Here is an 18,722-nt window from a genome sequence, read left to right on the forward strand (position 1 = left end):
AATTGATTTCTTTGATTTTTTTCCACTTTGTTTTACTGCATTAATGTGTTGTAAGTACTGGATTGTACTTACTTAAAAAAAAAAATCTGCACTTACCCACTAAGGTATTCTTTGTTCTTTGAAGTTTATAAGGAAAACAACAGTACCAGTGGGATGATAAATGACAATTAACATTTGGCCTCCATATGAGAGAAACAGAAAGGGGTAGTTGGTCTGTGATTAATTTGAAATCAAATATCCAGTATAAATGAAACTATGGCTCTTTAACTGGTGGTAATTAAGAGTTAGTTGTGGTAATACAAGGCCAATTTGCTAGACCTTCAAGGTTTTTAGGTGAAGTTGTGAAAATGAACTGCCCAGGTTTTTTAGAGCATCTCCTCCTCCTTGCCTCTCTCCTCCACCCTTGCCTTTCGTCCCCCACCCCTCCCACTCCCTCTTCCTCTTTTTCTTCCTCTGCAAGTCAAATAAAATCCGTTTGTTACCTGAATCATTTTTTCAATTACTGGTTTAGAGTATCATCTTAAGTATTTCAGATTCTTAAATGTTTTTTACACTACTTTTGGATCTGAGCAGTTTCTTGGAGTTATTTCATGCTAACCAAGAAACCAAAATTGATGTGTAATTCAGATGCAGTTTATTAATTTATAATAGGGGAAGTGAAGTGAAGTGAAGTCGCTCAGTCGTGTCTGACTCTTTGCGACCCCATGGACATCAGGCTCCTCCATCCATGGGATTTTCTAGGCAAGAGTACTGGAGTGGGTTGCCATTTCTCCAGGGAACTTCCCAACCCAGGGATTGAACCCAGGTCTCCCACATTGTAGATGGACGCTTTACCATCTGAGCCACCAGGGAATAGGGGAAGGAAGGGTTAAATAATCTAATGTTCCCAAACCAGGACTGTGGGATCAATATGTGTTGCAGGAGTTGGGGTGGGGGGTGTTGCAAATTAGTCATGGAATTGTTGCTTGGTAGCCATATGTAATTGCATAGTCTTGAGAGATGTGAACAGCCTAAAGACCATCCTGCCCTTAAAGAATATCTATTGACCTTAATATTTAGATCTACAGATTTAGGGTCTTACCTCCTTGGAAAGTACTGAATAATGGCTGGCAGATTCTTGTTTTTGGACCTTTCTTTTTTTAAAAAAAGAAAACATTAAAAAAATATTTATGTCTCGGTGTTATGTTGCTTCAGTCGTGTCCGACTCTTTGCGACCCTATGGACTGTAGCCCACCAGGCTCCTCTGTCCATGGGATTCTCTAGGCAAGAATACTGGAGTGGGTTGCCATGCCCTACTCCAGGGGATCTTCCCAACCCAGGGATCAAACCCACACCTCTTAGGTCTCCTGCATTGACAGGCAGGTTCTTTACCATTAGCACCACCCGGGAAGCCCAGTACAACTTAATAGTTGGTTCTGTTTATCTCCAAGTCAGATTGGTTGGGCTGGAACATTTAAATCCCAGCTGAAGTACTTTTAGGGCATGTTCTTTTTATAAGCCAATCAACTAATAAGTTATTAGAAATACATGGTACTTGGTTAACTTTTCATAATTTTGTATAGTCTCTAATGTTTTATAGTAATAGGAGATGGGGTTAGGATGAATAAATCCCCCAGTTTTATATTGTAGTTCTCAAATCCTGTCCTGTTGTTCTTTTGTGAGCTCCAAGAAGTAAGTAAGTCTGGTAGTAAGTCTGGTATAATGGAAAGCACCCAATACTAGGGGTTGGATCTCCTTTTGTGAGCTGTCTCTAGTTTTGTGATCTTGAAAAAGCCCTGTAGTTTGACTGGTTTTGGTTTATTTATGTTTTAAAAGATTTTGCTTCCTAACATACAATTTCTTTACCTACTGCTTTCCTCTATCTGATTTAAATATTTCCACAACTCTTACTTCCATGCCATTTTATACATACCCTCCTTTTGGTACACTGTATCCTGTGTTATTTGTTAACCTGTGTGTTTTCAGGGACCTCAAGGACAGGAATTGCATTTGTATCCCATTTTTTTAGAACATCTTGATTCATATTAGGAACTTGGTATTTCTGTGTTTGATTAAAGCCAACCTATTATATATATTTTTAATCATTGTTTTCTCATAAGGTAATCTTAACACCTCCTTAGTTTAGCAGTGGAAAGAATAAAATTAAAGAGAACTCTAAAATTTACTGTTAAGGTACCAAGGCTTCCCAGGTGCTAACAATACAGTCAAGACACACATGGCTCTTGCCTTCATGAATTTCAATCTAATGGTGGTGGGAGAAAAGCCAAGTTTTTAAGTATGTTTAAGTCTTAGATGAAAACTGACAAAAGTGTAGGTTACAAAGAAGTATTTAATGCAATTTAAAACAGATTACACAAATGTAATGATTTTTGAAAACAAAAAGGAAAAAATTTGAAAACAAAAAATAACATCAGATGACAATATAATTAGAAATTATATAATAAAAATATAATTCAAAGTTATAAAAACAAATTTAAAAAATCAACTTGGATCATGCAAAGTGGTAGGCACTGTACTATAAACATTTATTGAGCTATTGTCTTTAAAGCATTTTGCTAGGTGCTGATTATGAGGAGAAAAAGTATTTACAAACAGAAGTATAACAGTTGTATAAGGGAAGAATAAGTAGCCCAATCTGGTTGGAGTATAAAATATGTAAATGAGATGATAGATTGTAAGTCAGTTTGGGGCTGAGTTCACTGTTATAAGAACTTCAGACACTATATTATAGAAAATGAAAAAAATGGTATGGTTTTGAGTAGAGGAGGCATATCATATCTGTTTTTTTGGAGGATAGAAATAAAAATGTAGTTATAACAAAATTTGTAGAGGGCTTCCAAAGCAATGCTTGATGAAATTATATCAATCTAAATGTCTATATTAACAACAACAAAAAAATGTCTAGATTGATTAGGAAGGAAGAGTCACAATGATTCAAGCTAATATGAAAATAATCAGAAATAAGTCAAAATAAAGTGGAAGAAATATAAAAAATAAAAGTAAAACAAATGTTTATGTATTCTTCATTTAACCAATATTTGTTAGCAGCTACCTATTATGTGTAGGCAATAGGCTAGGCAATGTGTCTGTATAATGATGAACAGAAACGTTTGATTTTTTTTTTACATGGAGCTTATGGTAATGTGGGAGACAAAACAATAGTAAGATTAATCCTAGTAATGAATAAAAATTGCTTTGTGATAAATGCTAAGAAAGAAAGCTATTATTTTCAAGCTGTTATAACAGGGAAATGGACCTAGTCAAGGAAGTCAGAGAAGCCTTCCCTGAAGAATTGATGTGTCAAATGAGATCTGAAGGATAAATAACAGTTAATTAGGTCAAGAACAAATACACGAATCCTACACAAATTCTTTCATAAAGCCGAGGAGAAAGTGTGCTTCCCAACTCATTTTAGGAGACCAGTATTACCCTGATTACAAAGACAGCACCAGAGAATTTGTTGTAACTATACTACAAAGCTACAGTAATCCAAACAGTATGGTATTGGCATAAACATAGACACATAGATCAGTGGAATAAAATAGAACATCCAGAAACGAACCTACACTTATATGGGCAATTAATCTACAACAGAGAAGGCAAGAATATACAATGAGGGAAGGACAGTCTCTTCAATAAATGGTATTGGGAAAGCTGAAAAACTACATGTAAAGACTTAAGCTGGATTGCTCTCTCACATGATGCACAAAAATGAATTCAAAAGAGATTTAAAACTTAAATGTAACACCTGAAACTATAAAACTTCCAGAAGAAATCATAGGCTGTACAGTCTTTGACATTGGTCGTAGTAATATTTTTTTGGATATATATTTTCAGTCAAGGGAAATAAACCAAAAATAAACAGGGCTACAACAAACTAAAAGACTTCTGCACAGTAAAGGAAACTATCAATAAAACGAAAAGACCACCTATTGAATAGGAGAAGATATTTACAAATGGTTTATCCAAATATACAAAAAATTCATACCAGTCAACATCAAAAAAAGAAACAACCTATTATAAAATGGACAGGGGATCTGAATAGACATTTTCCAAAGAAGACATACAGATGATCAAGAGACACATGAAAAGATGTTCAGCATATTAACCATAAGGGAAATGCAAATCTAAACCACAGAGAAGTATCACCTCACATGGCAGAAGGGCTATTATCAAAAAGACAGTAAATTACAGTTGTTGGTGAAGATGTGGAGAAAAGGGAACCTTTTGCACTGTTGGTGGAAATGTAAATTAGTGCAGCCACTATGGAAAACAGTGTGAAGATTCCTTAAAAATAGAACAGCCATGTGGTCTAGCAGTTCTGCTCTTGGCTGTTTATCTGAAGGAAACAAAAACACTTAATTAGAAAAGATACATGCACTCCTATGTTCATAGTAGCTTTGTTTACAATAGCCAAGATACGGAAGCAACATAAGTGCTCACAACAGAGGGATGGATAAAGATGTGGTATCTATATACAATGGAATATTATTCAGTCATATAAGAATGAAATCTTGCTATTTGTGACAACATGAATGGCCGAGAGGCTGTGATTCTGAGTGAAATAGTCAGAGAAAGACAAAAACTCTATGATTTCTCTTAATATGTGGGATCTAAAAAATAGATGAACAAACATAAAACAGAAAAAAGGCTATAGATGTAGATAGAGTAAACAGGTGTTGCCAGAGAGGGGTTACAAAGGGAAAGAAATAGGTAAGGGAGATTAAGAAGTACAAACTTCCAGTTGCAGAATGAATGAGTCACTTGTATGAAATGTAGTGTGGGGAATATAGTCAGTAATTATGTAATATCTTTGCATGGACAGATGATAATTAGACTTAAGTTCAGTACATCCTGAACTGTATAAAGGTATGAAATTACTATGTTGTATAACATACTGTTTTAGGTTAATTGTATTTCGAAAACAAACTCAGAGAAAAAGAGATCAGGTATGTGATTACCAGGGGTGGGGAGCTGGGGGAGGGGTATTGGATGAAGGCAGTCAGAAGATACAAACTTCCAATTATAAGATAAATTAGTACTAGGAATGTAATGTACAACATGATAAACCATAAATAATGCTTCTATATGTTATATATGAAAGTTGTTAACAGAGTTAATCCTAAGAGTTTGCATCACAAGGAAAAAAAATTTTTTTCTGTTTTTTTAATTTTGTATCTATGAGATGGTAGATGTTCACTAAATTTATTGTGGTAATCATTTCATGATGTATATAAGTCATATCATTATGCTCTGTACTGTAAACTTAATATGGTGTTGTATGTCAATTATATCTCAATAAAACTGAAAGAAAAAAGTCCTACCTGAGACATAATATGGAGTTTTTAATAACTATCATACTGATTTATTTAAAAAAAAAAGAAAATTTGTCCTAAACATATACATTGGCCCAAAAATGTAAAAATCTTTAATAAAATATCAGCAAACCAAATTCAGTAACATAAAAAATGGATTATCTACTGTGACCAAGTGGGATATCTGAGAATGTGTCATTAGTTTAAAATTATAAGATGATATAATATACCATATTAATGGAATAAAGGATAAAACCACATGATCTTTTTAGTAGAGACTAAAAACATTTGACAAAATTCAGTGCCCATTACTGATGAAATAGTAAGTAATTTTTTCAGTCTGTCAAAGGATGTCTATAAAAAACCCACTATAGTTAGGGAGTGCGTTGTCTCTCAAATCAGGAACAAAGCAAGATGTCTGCTCTTAACATTGATTTAACATTGTACTAGGGATTCTAGCCTGTGCAGTAAAGCAAGGAAAAGAAGTGAAAGGCATTGAGATGCAAAAGAAAATGAAAATTGCCTTTATTCATGATGACTTGATCCCCTATTTAGAAAATCCTGACATTACTAACAATAAATGAGTTTAGCAAGGCCTCTAGATTTAAAATCAATATACAAAAATTATTTGTATCTCTGTATATTAGCCATGAGTATTCCAAAAATGAAATTAAGAGAACAGTTTACCCCTATTTCTATAGAGCTCAGGGGTGACTCCAGATTCTTGAAATCCTTTCCAATCAGCTTGATTTCCTAAGTATTAGTCGAGAGCAATGTACTGGGTGCCAGGCAGGCACCTGGTTAAGGCTGGGAGTGGTGGCAGATGGGCAGAGACGGAAGGGGTCACATTGTCCACAACTGGAAAGCACGGTGGTTCATTCTTCGGCAGAACACCCTGCTATACTACAAGTTCGAGGGGGGTCGGAAAGTGACCCCTCCCAAGGGCCGCATCCTTCTGGATGGCTGCACCATCACCTGCCCCTGCTGGAGTATGAAAACCGACCGCTCCTCATTAAGCTGAAAACTCAAACATCCACGGAGTACTTCCTGGAGGCCTGTTCTCGAGAGGAGAGGGACGCCTGGGCTTTCGAGATAACAGGAGCCATCCACGCGGGGCAGCCGGGGAAGGTCCAACAGCTTCAACTGCTGAAGAACTCCTTCAAGCTGCCCCCTCACATCAGCTTGCATCGCATCGTGGACAAGATGCACGACAGTAGCTGCGGAATCCAGCCAAGCCCCAACATGGAGCAGGGAAGCACGTACAAAAAGACCTTCATAGGCTCCTCCCTGGTGGACTGGCTCCTGTCCGACAGCTTTGCAGCCAGCCATCTGGAGGCTGTGACGCTGGCCTCGGTGCTCACGGAGGAGACCTTCCTTCGGCCAGTAGGCACCTGAAGCGTGGGAGCCATTCGCTCGGGGGATCTGTCTGAGCAGTTCCTGGATGACTCCACAGCCCTGTACACATTTGCTGAGAGCTGCAAGAAGAAGATAAGTCCCAAGGAAGAAGTCAGTCTCAGCATCATGGAGTTAAGTGGCACTGTGGTGAAGCAAGGCTATCTGGCCAAGCAGGAAGAGAACCGGCCAGTGGGTGGGTTTTCTCTTCGTGGCTCCCTGGTGTCAGCTCTGGAGGATAATGGCGTTCCCACTGGGGTTAAAGGGAATGTCCAGGGAAATCTCTTCAAAGTGATTACTAAGGATGACATCCACTATTATATTCAGGCCAGCAGCAAGGCTGAGCGTTCAGAGTGGATTGAAGCTATCAAGAAGCTAACGTGACAAGGACCTGAGGGAATAGGACTGAGATTCCTCCCTCTTACCAGATGACACAGGATTTCCCAGACAATGGGAGTATGTTAAGATTTGTAACTTTTTATATTTTGTACTGCTTTGGAGTGAGATTGGTGGAGTTCCTTAAAGTTGGCAGTGGTGTTGTTGCCTTCCCCACCTTCATTTAACCTGTAAACGCTGAAGCAGCCCTGTCGGCACCTTGACTTTTGCCCATTATCACAACCAGCCATTCCTTGGGTACCAAAGTAGGTCTCCCTTGTCACACTAACTGGCCATGTAATACTGAACAAAACACTATAACCTCATGATGGAGCTCTCGGAAATGCTGTAAGCACCTCTTAACTCCTTTGGAATGAATAAAAATTGACACTTGTAAAAAAAAAAAAAAAAAACAGTTTATTCACAGTAGTATCAAAAATAGTAAAATACTTAAGAGTAAGTTTAACATAGCATATATAAGACCTGTACACTGAAAACTACAGAACATTGCTAAGAAAAATTAAAGATCTGAAGAAATGGAGTAATATTTCATGTTTGGGATCTGAAAGGCCTAACATTGTTAAGATGGCAATCCTCTAAATATATATAGATTCATTATAATCCCTTTAAAATTCCAGCAGTCTTCTTTTTCTTTTGGTAAAAATTGATAAGCTAATTCTAAGGTTGATCAGGAAGGCAAAAGACCTACAACATTCAGGATAACTTTAAGAAGAACAGAATTTGAAGGCTGACTGCATCCCAAGGGCTTCTCTTGTGGTTCAGCTGGTAAAGAATCTGCCTGCAATGCTGGAGACCTGGGTTTGATCCCTGGGTTGGGAAGATCCCCTGGAGAAGGGAAAGGCTGCTCACTTCAGTATTCTGGCCTGGAGAATTCCATGGACTCTCTAGTCCATGGGGTCGCAAAGAGTTGGACATGACTGAGCAACTTTCACTTCACTGGATCCAAGATTTACTGTAAAGCTGTAAGTAATTCAGATAGTATAGTATTGACATGAGTAATAGATCAGTGGAACAGAATAGAAAATCTAGAAATAAATCCTTACAGCTTTGATAAATTGAGTTTGACAAAGATGCCAAAACAATTCAACGAGAAACGATAGTCTTGTCAACAAATGGTGCTGGTACAATTGGATATCCACAAATATAAAAATAAACTTTTAATTCTTACCTCACATTGTATACAAAAATTAATTAAAAAGGATCGTGGGCTTAAGGGTAAGAATGGAAAGTCTGAGGTTTTGTAAAAGAAAACATAGAAGATCGTTCTTACCTTAAGATAGGCAAAGATTTCTTAGAAAAACGGCTATGAAAGAAAAAAATTTGATAAATTTGGCTTCATTGAAAATTAAAACCTTTCTTCAAAATCCCATTTTAAAAAAAGAAAAAGCAAGCCATGGACTGTGAGAAAATATTTTCAAATCGTACACTTACTAATATGTGGAGCATTTGTATCTGTGATACATAACTCCTACAACTCAGAAGACAGAAAACCCAGTTTAACCTGGGCAGAAGATTTGAATACATATATCACTAAAGACAATAGCTGAAATGATTGGGCCTGTCCAAAGGTGCTCAACGTTACTAGCAAAGTATGAATTAAAACCACAGCGAGATACTATTATACACCTGTTTGCTGTGTTCAATCGCTCAGTTATGTCCGACTCTTTGCAACCCTATGGATTGCAGCATGCCAGGCTTCCCTGTCCTTCACGATCATCCAGAGTTTGCTCAAAGTCATGTCCATTGAGTCAATGATGCCATCCAACCAGCTCATCCTCTGTCGCCCCCTTCTCTTCTTACCCTCAATCTTTCCTAGCCTCAGGGTCTTTTTCGACAAGTCGGCTCTTCGCATCAGGTGGCCAAAGGATAGAGCTTTAACATCAGTCCTTCCAATGAACATTCAGGACTGAATTCCTTTAGGATTGGCTGGTTTGATCTCCTTACTATCCCAGGGACTCTCAATTCTTTGTCATTCAGCCTTCTTTATGGTCCACCTCTCACATCCATACATGACTATTGGGAAAACCATAGCTTTGACTATTGACCTTTGTTGGCAAAGTGGTATCTTTGCTTTTTAATATGCTGTTTAGGTTTGCCATAACTTTTCTTCCAAGGAGCAAATGTCTTAATTTCATGGCTTCAGTCACCATCCACAGTGATTTTGGAGCCCAAGAAAATAAAGCCTGTCACTGTTTCCCCATCTATTTGCCGTGAAGTGATGGGACTGGATGCCATGATCTTACTTTTTGAATGTTGATTTTAAAGCCAGCTTTTTCACCCTCCTCTTTCACCTTCATCAAGGGGCTCTTTAGTTCCTCTTCACTTTCTGCCATTAGGTTGGTGTCATCTGTATATCTGAGGTTATTGATACTTCTGGCAATCTTGATTCCAGCTTGTGCTTCATCCAACCCCACATTTCACATGATGTACTCTGCGTGTAAGTTAAATAAGCAGGGTGACAATATACAGCCTTGATGTACTCCTTTCCCAATATTGAATCAGTTCATTGTTCCACGTCTGGTTCTAACTATTGCTTCCTGACCTGCATACAGGTTTCTCAGGAGTCAGGTAAGGTGGTCTGGTATTCCCACCTCTTGAAGAATTTTCCACAGTTTGTCGTGATTCACACAGTCAAGGGCTTTAGGATAGCCAGTGAAGCAGAAGTAGATGTTTTTCTGGAGTTCCCTTTCTTTTTCTGTGATCTGATGGTTCTTGGTGATTTGATCTCTGATTCCTCTGCCTTTTCTAAATCCAGCTTGTACATCTGGAAGTTCTTGGTTCAGGTACTGTCAAAGCCTAGCTTGATGAATTTTGAACATACTTTGCTAGCATGTGTAATGAGTGCAATTGTGTGGTATTTTGAACATTCTTTGCCATTGCCCTTCTTTGGAATTGGAACGAAAACTGACCTTTTCCGGTCTTGTGGCCAAGGCTGAGTTTTGCAAATTCGCTGGCATGTTGAATGCAGCACTTTAACAGCATCATCTTTTAGGATTTGAAGTAGCTCACCTGGAATCCCATCACCTCCAGTAGCTTTCTTCATAGTAATGCTTACTAAGGCCCAGTTGGATGTCTGGCTCTAGGTGACTGATAACACCATCCTGGTTATCTGGGTCATTAAAACCTTTTCTGTACAGTTCTTCTGTGTATTCTTGCCAGCTCTTAATACCTTCTGCTTCTATTAGGTCCATACCGTTTCTGTCCTTTGTTGTGTCCATCTTTGCATGAAATGTTCCCTTGGACTCGATCATTTTCTTGAAGGGACCTCTAGTCTTTTCCATTCTATTGTGTTCCTCTATTTCTTTGCATTGTTCACTTCACCTGTTACAATGACTAAAATTAAAAAGACTAACCTTACCAGATGTTGGCCAGGACATGGAGGAACTAGAATTATCATACACTGCTGGTGGGAATGGAAAGTGGAAATTAGGTTTCTTAAAAATTTAAATTCATACTTCTCATATGACCCAACATTTCCATATAGTACCTATGCGAGAGAAATAAAAACATAGGAACGTATTCAAATATTCATAGCAATACTATTCCTAATTACTGAAAAACTAGAAAAAAGTCCAAATGTCTATCAACTTGTGAGTAGATAAATAAATGTATTATATCCATACAATGGAATATGACTCAGGGATAAAAATTGTTGATATATGCTGCAACATGATGAACCTCAAAAATGTTATGTACGTAAGAGGGGCCAGACACAAAAGACTGTATTCTGTGATTCAGTTTACATGAAATTTCTGAAAAGGCAAATCTGTAGAAGTATAAAGCAGGTATGTGTTTGCCTGTTGCTGGGGATAGGAATACAGATTTATTGCCATTCTTATTTTCAGGTGATGGAAATGTTCTAAAATTTGAACGTGATAATGGTTGCACAACTCTCTAAATTTACCAGAAATCTACCAGGTTATTACTAAAACTACACCTAAAGATGAATAAGTTTTGCACAGTATTAATTATACCTCAGTATGGCTATTTTCTTAAATCACACTAATAGAAAAAACACAGGAGAGATCATAATGTAGTACACAATAAATTCATATATATTTCCAATGAAATTTGTCTTCTAAAAATTTTAATTAAGAGAATGTATTAAATCTAAGATTATTTTCAGTGATGAAGCTCAACTTGGTCCCCCTCCCCCACCAAAAGAATAAAACAAGAATGGTCTCTATTACTACTTAACATACTGTCTGAGATATTTGTTAAGATTAGCAAAGCATTCTAATTACTATTATGTTTGCTTTTAAAATATTTTAAATTTTTCCTTCATTTTTCTAATTAATTTTGGAATATAAAAAAAATCAGTATTTGAAAATATGATTTTACACCTAGAAAATTTTAAATGGCTAATCATAAACACAGAGGTGATTTCAGCTGTATTTGTAACATTTTATTTCTTGAGTGGGAATGGTGGATACATGACAGATAAGACTCCTCATTAAAGATGACAGTTGACTATGTACATTAATCTCTATCTGGTTTCTTCTGAAACTCCTCTAAAATTATAATAAATAAAAAAATCAGCCCTCAAGAACTGAAAGAAATCTAAGTTTAAACTTCCTGTTTTAGAACACCCGTGTTTAGTGATTACTAGTGGGGAGAGGGAAGAAGAGAGGCACAATATGGTAGTAGGGAATTAAGAGGTGCAAACAATTATCTATAAAATAAGCTGCAAGAATATATTGTACAACTCGAAGAATATAGCAAATATTTTAAAATAACTATAAATGGAGTATAGCCTTTAAAAATTGTGAATCATTATATTGTATATCTGTAACTTATATAATATTATACATCAACTATTGTTCAGTTTAAAAGTTAAGGGAAGAAAGTCCCTGTATTTAATTTCTGAAAGACTCAGGAATTGGATGCACCAGGTCTATCTTCAGGTGTAAGGTATTATAGAACTGAAAGTAGAATTGCTTGAGCATATGTATTAGGAGCAGTAGACCTATCCTCAGATCCTCCTCATTCTCCATAACCTCATAGCCACCCTTATCTTCCATTGACAGAAGATTGAAGTTTGCTTTATGGAGAGACTGAACCAGAGAAGTTCCAGATTCCGGAATACCATACACAAATGAAAATGAGGTGAAATAATGGACTAGTAAAGGAGATCAAGTAAAAGGCTGGTGGCCAGGTTTATAATCTCTACACAGAAGACTGGAATTTCTTTTTGCACAAGCTGACTGAAAAGGCTTAAAGATATTGGAAGTGAAATGTCTGGCTACCCTCTACAGTGAGGCCACTGTTCAACAAGAGCCTCCCTTGCCCCCCCTCCACTACGCACTGAATGGGTATTCAGCATGATAGTGCCTTGCTCTTAAGTGTGAATGGATAATTGAAAATGCTCAAATATCTGAGACCTAAAAAAAGATGGAAAGAGATTTTAAAAAGTGATCAGGAATTTTAAGAATACTATTTTTAAAGATACAATTAATATATTTAAAGTACTGGATACTATTTTTTTTTAAAGTCTGTAAATGAAAAAGAGCACCAGAAAATAAAAGTAACAAAAATAAATTCAGAAGAAAAGTTGGAAGATAAACTTGAGGCCATTTCCCAGAAAAATAGTAAGAAAGAATAGGGAAAAAGAATATTAAAAAATGAGTACAGTTCATGCAGGAAGCCTAACATCCAACTAGTATGTGTTCCAGGAGAAAGAAATACAAAGAGGAGAAGTAATTATCAAATAATATTTTAAAAACTTCCCAGGACTGAAATAAACACATTTATAGGTCAAAAGGATCTTTTGAGTAATCAGCATTATTATGAAATTTCAGAACTAAATTTAGAGAAATTCAATTCAGTCTGCTTCCTGTGTTTCTCTTATGAGGCTCCCTTATTCACGCAAAACGCCACTTCTGGTCACCAAATGTATGGAAGTTTTTTCCCCACACCAGGCAATTCTCTGTGACACCAGCTGGGTGTCCTGCAGTTCAACCCAGTTGTGACACTGTGTGCCTGGAAATAGTGTCAGCTCCTACAGGTAAAGGTCCTGGTCCCACAGGATGGCTCCTGTCCCACTTGGGATGCCAACTGCAAGAAGTAGGTCCTAGGTTACCCCCAACTTCTGTCCAGTTTGGCCACAAGTCAGGGGTTCCCGTAACCTTCTCTTCTGGTTTGATAAATTTCCTAGGGTGGTTCACACAACTCAGGGAAACACTTCCTCAAACAACTATCAGTTTATTAAATAATATGATAAAGGGTACAGATGAATAGCTAGATGAAGGGATACTTAGGGTGAGGTCTGGGAGAGTCCTGAGCATAGGAGCTTCTGTCCCTGTGGAGTTTGGGGTATGTTACCCTACTGCTGTGTATGTTCGCTAACCTGGAAGCTCTCTGAACTCTATACAGACTATTGAGGTTTTTATGGAGGCTTCATCTAGTTGACATGACATTAGCATGGTAGTAGTATAATCTTTGTATCTGAGGTTATTGATATTTATCCTGGCAATCTTGATTCCAGCTTGTGATTCTTCCAGCCCAGCATTTTGCATGATATACTTTGCATATAAGTTAAATAAGCAAGGTGACAATATACGGCCTGATATACTCCTTTCCCAATTTTAAACCAGTCCATTGTTCCATGTCCAGTTCTAACTGTTGCTTCTTGACCTGCATACAGGTTTTTCAGGAGACAGATAATGTGGTTTGTTATTCTCATCTCTTTAAGAATTTTCCACAGTTCATTGTGATCCACACAGTGAAAGGCTTTTGTGTAGTCAATGAAGCAGAAGTAGATGTTTTTCTGGAATTCCCTGATTTCTCTATGATCCAATAAATGTTGGCAATTTGAACTCTGGTTCCTCTGCCTTTTCTAAATGCAGCTTGTACATCTGTGAATTCTTGGTCCATATACTGGTGTAGCCTAGGCTGGATGATTTTGAGCATAACCGTGCTAGCATGTGAGATGAGCGCAGTTGTACAGTACTTTGTATGTTCTTTGGCACTGCCCTTCTTTGGGATTGGAATGCAAATGACCTTTTCCAGCACTTGGCCACTGCTGAGTTTTCCAAATTTGCTGGCATATTGAGTACAGCCTTTAATAGCATCATCTTTTAGGATTGGAAATAGCTCAGCTGGAATTCCATCACCTCCACTAGCTTTGTTTGTAGTAATGTTTCCTGAGGCCCACTTGGCTTCACGTTCCAGGATGTCAGACTCTAGGTGAGTGACCACACCATCGTGGTTATCTGGGTCATTATGACCTTTTTTGTATAGTTCTTCTGTGTATTCTTGCCATCTCTTCTTAATATCTTCTGTTTCTATTAGGTCCTTGCCATTTCTGTCCTTTATTGTGCCCGTCTTTGCATGAAATGTTCCCTTGGTATCTCCAATTTTCCTGAAGAGATCTCTAGTCTTTCCCATTATATTGTTTCCCTCTATTTCTTTGCATTGTTCACTTAAGAAGGTTTTCTTATCTCTCCTTGCTATTCTTTGGAACTCTGCATTCAGTTGGGTGTATCTTTCCCTTTCTTGTTTGCCTTTTTGCTTCTCTTCTTTTCTCAGCTATTTGAAAGGCCTCCTTAAACAACCACTTTGCCTTGTTGCATTTCTTTTTCTTGGGATGTTTTTGATCACCACCTCCTGTACAGTGTTACGAACCTTCACCCATAGTTCTTCACGCAGTCTATCTATCAGATCTAATTGCTTGAATTGATTTGTCACTTCTACTGTATAATCATAAGGGATTTGATTTAGGTCATATCTGAATGGCCTGGTGATTTTCCCTAGTTTCTTCAATTTAAGTCTGAATTTGGCAATAAGGAGCTCATGATTATCCTACAGTCAGCTCCAGGTCTTGTTTTTGCTGAGTATTTAGAGCTTCTTCATGTTTGACTGCAAAGAATATGATCAGTCTGATTTTGATATTGACTCTCTGGTGATGTTTATGTGTAGAGTCGTCTCTTGTGTTGTTGGAAAAGGGTGTTTGCTATGACCAGTGTATTCTGTTGGCAAAACTCCATTAGCCTTGGCACTGGTTCGTTTTGTACTTCAAGGCCAAACTTGCCTTGTTACTCCCCTAAGTATCTCTTGACTTCCTACTTTGGCATTCCAATCCCCTATGATAAAAAGGACATCTTTTTATTGTATGTCTTCATAGAACCATTTAACTTCGTATCTTCGGCATAAGTGCTTGGGGTATAGACTTATTGTCTGTGTGATGTTGAACAGTTTGCCTTGGAAACACACCAAGATCATTCTATTGTTTTGGAGATTGCACCTAAGTACCGCATTTTGTACAGTGAGGGCTATTCCATTCATTCTATGGGATTCTTGCTCACAGTAGTAGATATAATGGTCATCTGAATTAAATTTGCCCATTCCTGTCCATTTTAGTTCACTGATTCCTAAAATGTTGATGTTCACTCTTTCCATCTCTTTTATTTAGTTTTTGTCATGCTATCTTGTTAAGTAATTTTATTTATTTATTTTTGACTGTGCTGGTTCTTTGTTGCTGCAGGGGCTTTTCTCCTAAGTTGCAGTGAGCAGGGGCTACTCTGTAGTGGTGACGTGCAGGCTTCTTGTTACGATGGCTTCTCTTGTGGAGCACGGGCTCTAGGAGGGCACATGGGCTCAGTAGTTGTGGCTCCTGGGCTCTAGAGCACAGGCTTAATAGTTGTGATGCACAGGCTAAGTTGCCTGGCGGCATGTGGGGTCTTCCCAGACCAGGAATCAAACCCTGGTCTCCTGCATTGGCAGGTGGCTTCTTTACCACTGAGCCACCAGGGAAGCCTTCATATACTTAATTTCCCCTTTTGCTACAGCTCATGTCCTTTCTTTGCAAATGTTTATACACCCTTCCAAGTCTTGGGTTGGGTATTATCTTCTTTTAGAAATCTTTCTTTGCCTTCTTAAATCTGAGTTAGGTGTCCTTTACACATATTCCTATTATGCTGTACTTGCCTAGTAATTGTTGTTTTGTTGTTCATCATCTATTGTAAACCAGATGACTTACCTCTTTGTGCCTGACTACTATACAGTAGTATAGAATCTGTGGCAATAAAGCTAACGTTTCAGCACACTGAGAGAGTTGTGTAGCAGGGTTTACTTGTCTTTTATTCCTTGTTAAATATGGAGTCCAGCTGTAGTTCATCAGTATTTGAGTACTTTAGTTCCTCTGTCTAGAAGTAGGAACTACATTGGTCAGGTGGTTCTGAGCTTTGATGACGGTACACTGCTCTTTGGGGTACAAACAATTCAGTGGGCTAAATACAGCTGTACCTCGGTTCTGCAGAAAATTTCCAGACCACTGCTGTAGAAGCTAGTGCAAGGCATCTAGTTTCCTCCTATGATTGTTTCCTGGGCTCTGAGGTTGTGGTCCTGGGTTGTGGCCGAGAGGGACATTCACTCACAGCTCCCAAGGTTTAGTCCCATTGAACCTTTCAGAGGCTTGCGGATCTCTTCCTACATTGATTAGGAATACATTTTGTACTGTATCATGAGGGGCAGGATGTGTAGTGGTTATTAGGGAGAATGAACGTGTTAGTCTCAGTGCCTCGCTTTTCCTCATCTATAGTGAAGATAATAAAGCCCCTGTCTCACAGGACAGTTGTGAGGACTAAGTGAATTAAATTAATATAAGTTTATGTAATAGGGGCTTCCCAAGGGGCGCTAGTGGTAAAGAACCCACCTGCCAATACAGGAGACATAAGAGATATGGTTTTGAAGTTTATGTAAAGTGCTTAGAATAGTGCCTGGCAAATGTCGCTTCTTCATATACATACTATAGAATGTGTAGGATCAGGCTGACAGATCCTGAAGCAAAAGCATGGCATAAGTGTTTTGTATTCTTCCTCAGCACAATCACATATGAAAGTAGTGACTTTCTAATCTGACTCAAGAACAGTGGGCATCAATTAATTTTTTTTGGACCATGAAACATGCAGTTTTGGAGCCCAAGAAAATAGTCTGTCACTGTTTCTATTTTTCCCCATCTGTTTGCCATGAAGTGATGGTATTGGATGCCATTATCTTAGTTCTTTGAATGTTGAGTTTTAAGCCAGCTTTTTCACTCTCCTCTTTCACCCTCATCAAGAGGCTCTTTAGTTTTCTTCGCTTTCTGGCATTGGGGTAATGTCATCTGCATATCTGAGGTTATTGATATTTCTCCCAGGGTGCTGCAGTCCATGGAGTTGCAAAGAGTTGGATATGACTGAGCGACTGAATATCAACAATGAAGCATGTGGGATCTTAGCTTCCCAACCAGGAATCGAACCCACATCCCCTGCACTGGAAGCGAAGTCTAAACCACTAGACCACCAAGGAAGTCCTGGTCATCAATTTCTTAATGACTTTTGTCCTCTTCTTTTTGTTGTTCAGTCACTGAGTTGTGTCTGACTCTTTGCACCCCGTGGATTGCAGCATGCTAGACTTCCCTGTCCTTCACCTTTTCCCAGAGTTTGCTCAAACTCATGTCATTGAGTTGATGATGCCATCCAACCATCTCATCCTCTGACACCCCCTTCCGCTCTTGCCCTCAAATCTCTTCTAGCTTCAGGGTCTTTTCCATTGTGTCAGCTTTTTACCTCAGGTGGCCAAAATATTGGAGTTTCAGCTTCAGCATCAGTCCTTCCAATGAATACTCAGGGTTGATTTTCTTTTGGATTGACTAGTTTGATCTTGCAGTCCAAGGGACTTGCAAGAGTCTTTTCCAGCACCACAATTTGAAAACATCAATCCTTCGGTGCTTAGCCTTCTATATGGTCCAACTCTCACACCCATACAAGGCTACTGGAAAAACCATAGCTTTGACTATATGGGCCTTTGTCTGCAAAGTGATGTCTCTGCTTTTTAATATGCTGTCTAGGTTTGTTACAGCTTTTCTTTCAAGCATCTTTTATTTTATGGCTGCAGTCACTGTCCGCAGTGATTTTGGAGCCAAGAAGATAAAATCTGACACTGTTCCCACTTTTTCCCCATCTGTTTGCCATGAAGTGATAGGACCAGATGCCATGATCTTAGTTTTTTGAATGTTGAGTTTTAAGCCAGCCTTTTCACTCTCCCCTTTGACTTTCATCAAGAGGCTCTTTAGTTCCTCTTTGCTTTCTGCCATTAGAGTGGTATCAACTGCATATCTGAGATTGTTGATATTTCTCCTGTCAGTCTTGCTTCCAGCTTGTGAATTATCCAGCCTGGCATTTTGCGTGGTGTACTCTGCATAGAAGTTAAATGAGCAGGGTGACAGTATGCAGCCTTGTTGTACTCCTTTCCCAATTTTGAGCCAGTTTGTTGTTCCATGCCAGTTCTAACTGTTGCTTCTTGACCTGCGTACAGTTTCTCAGGAGACAGGCAAGGTGGTCTGGTATTCCCATCTCTTTAAGAACTTTCCAGTTTGTGTGATCCACATAGTCACAGGCTTTTGTGTAGTTAATGAAGCAGACGTAGATGTTTTTCTGCAAGTTGCTTGCTTTCTCTGTGATCTAGCAGATGCTGGCAATTTGACCTCTGGTTCCTCTGCCATATAAATCCAGCTTGTACATCTGCAAGTTCTTGGTTTACTGTTGAAGCCTAGGTTGAAGAATTTTGAGCATAACCTTCCTAGCATGTGAAATGAACTGTGCAGTAGTTTGAACATTCTTTGTCATATCCCTTCTTTGG

The 18,722-nt window shown here is 38.3% G+C and overlaps 1 protein-coding gene and 1 pseudogene across 17 annotated transcripts in view; both read left to right on the forward strand.

Moving 5' to 3' along the window:
* PHTF1 (putative homeodomain transcription factor 1) overlaps window positions 1-18,722 on the forward strand; it is an 80,346-nt gene that overhangs the window by 1,549 nt on the left and 60,075 nt on the right. The gene's annotated exons all lie outside the window — the stretch shown is intronic.
* Window positions 4-17,230, forward strand: LOC139179726 (pleckstrin-2 pseudogene; annotated as a pseudogene).

The sequence above is a fragment of the Bos indicus genome, chromosome 3 (assembly GCF_029378745.1).
Source record: "Bos indicus isolate NIAB-ARS_2022 breed Sahiwal x Tharparkar chromosome 3, NIAB-ARS_B.indTharparkar_mat_pri_1.0, whole genome shotgun sequence".
Taxonomy (NCBI): Eukaryota; Metazoa; Chordata; class Mammalia; order Artiodactyla; family Bovidae; genus Bos; species Bos indicus.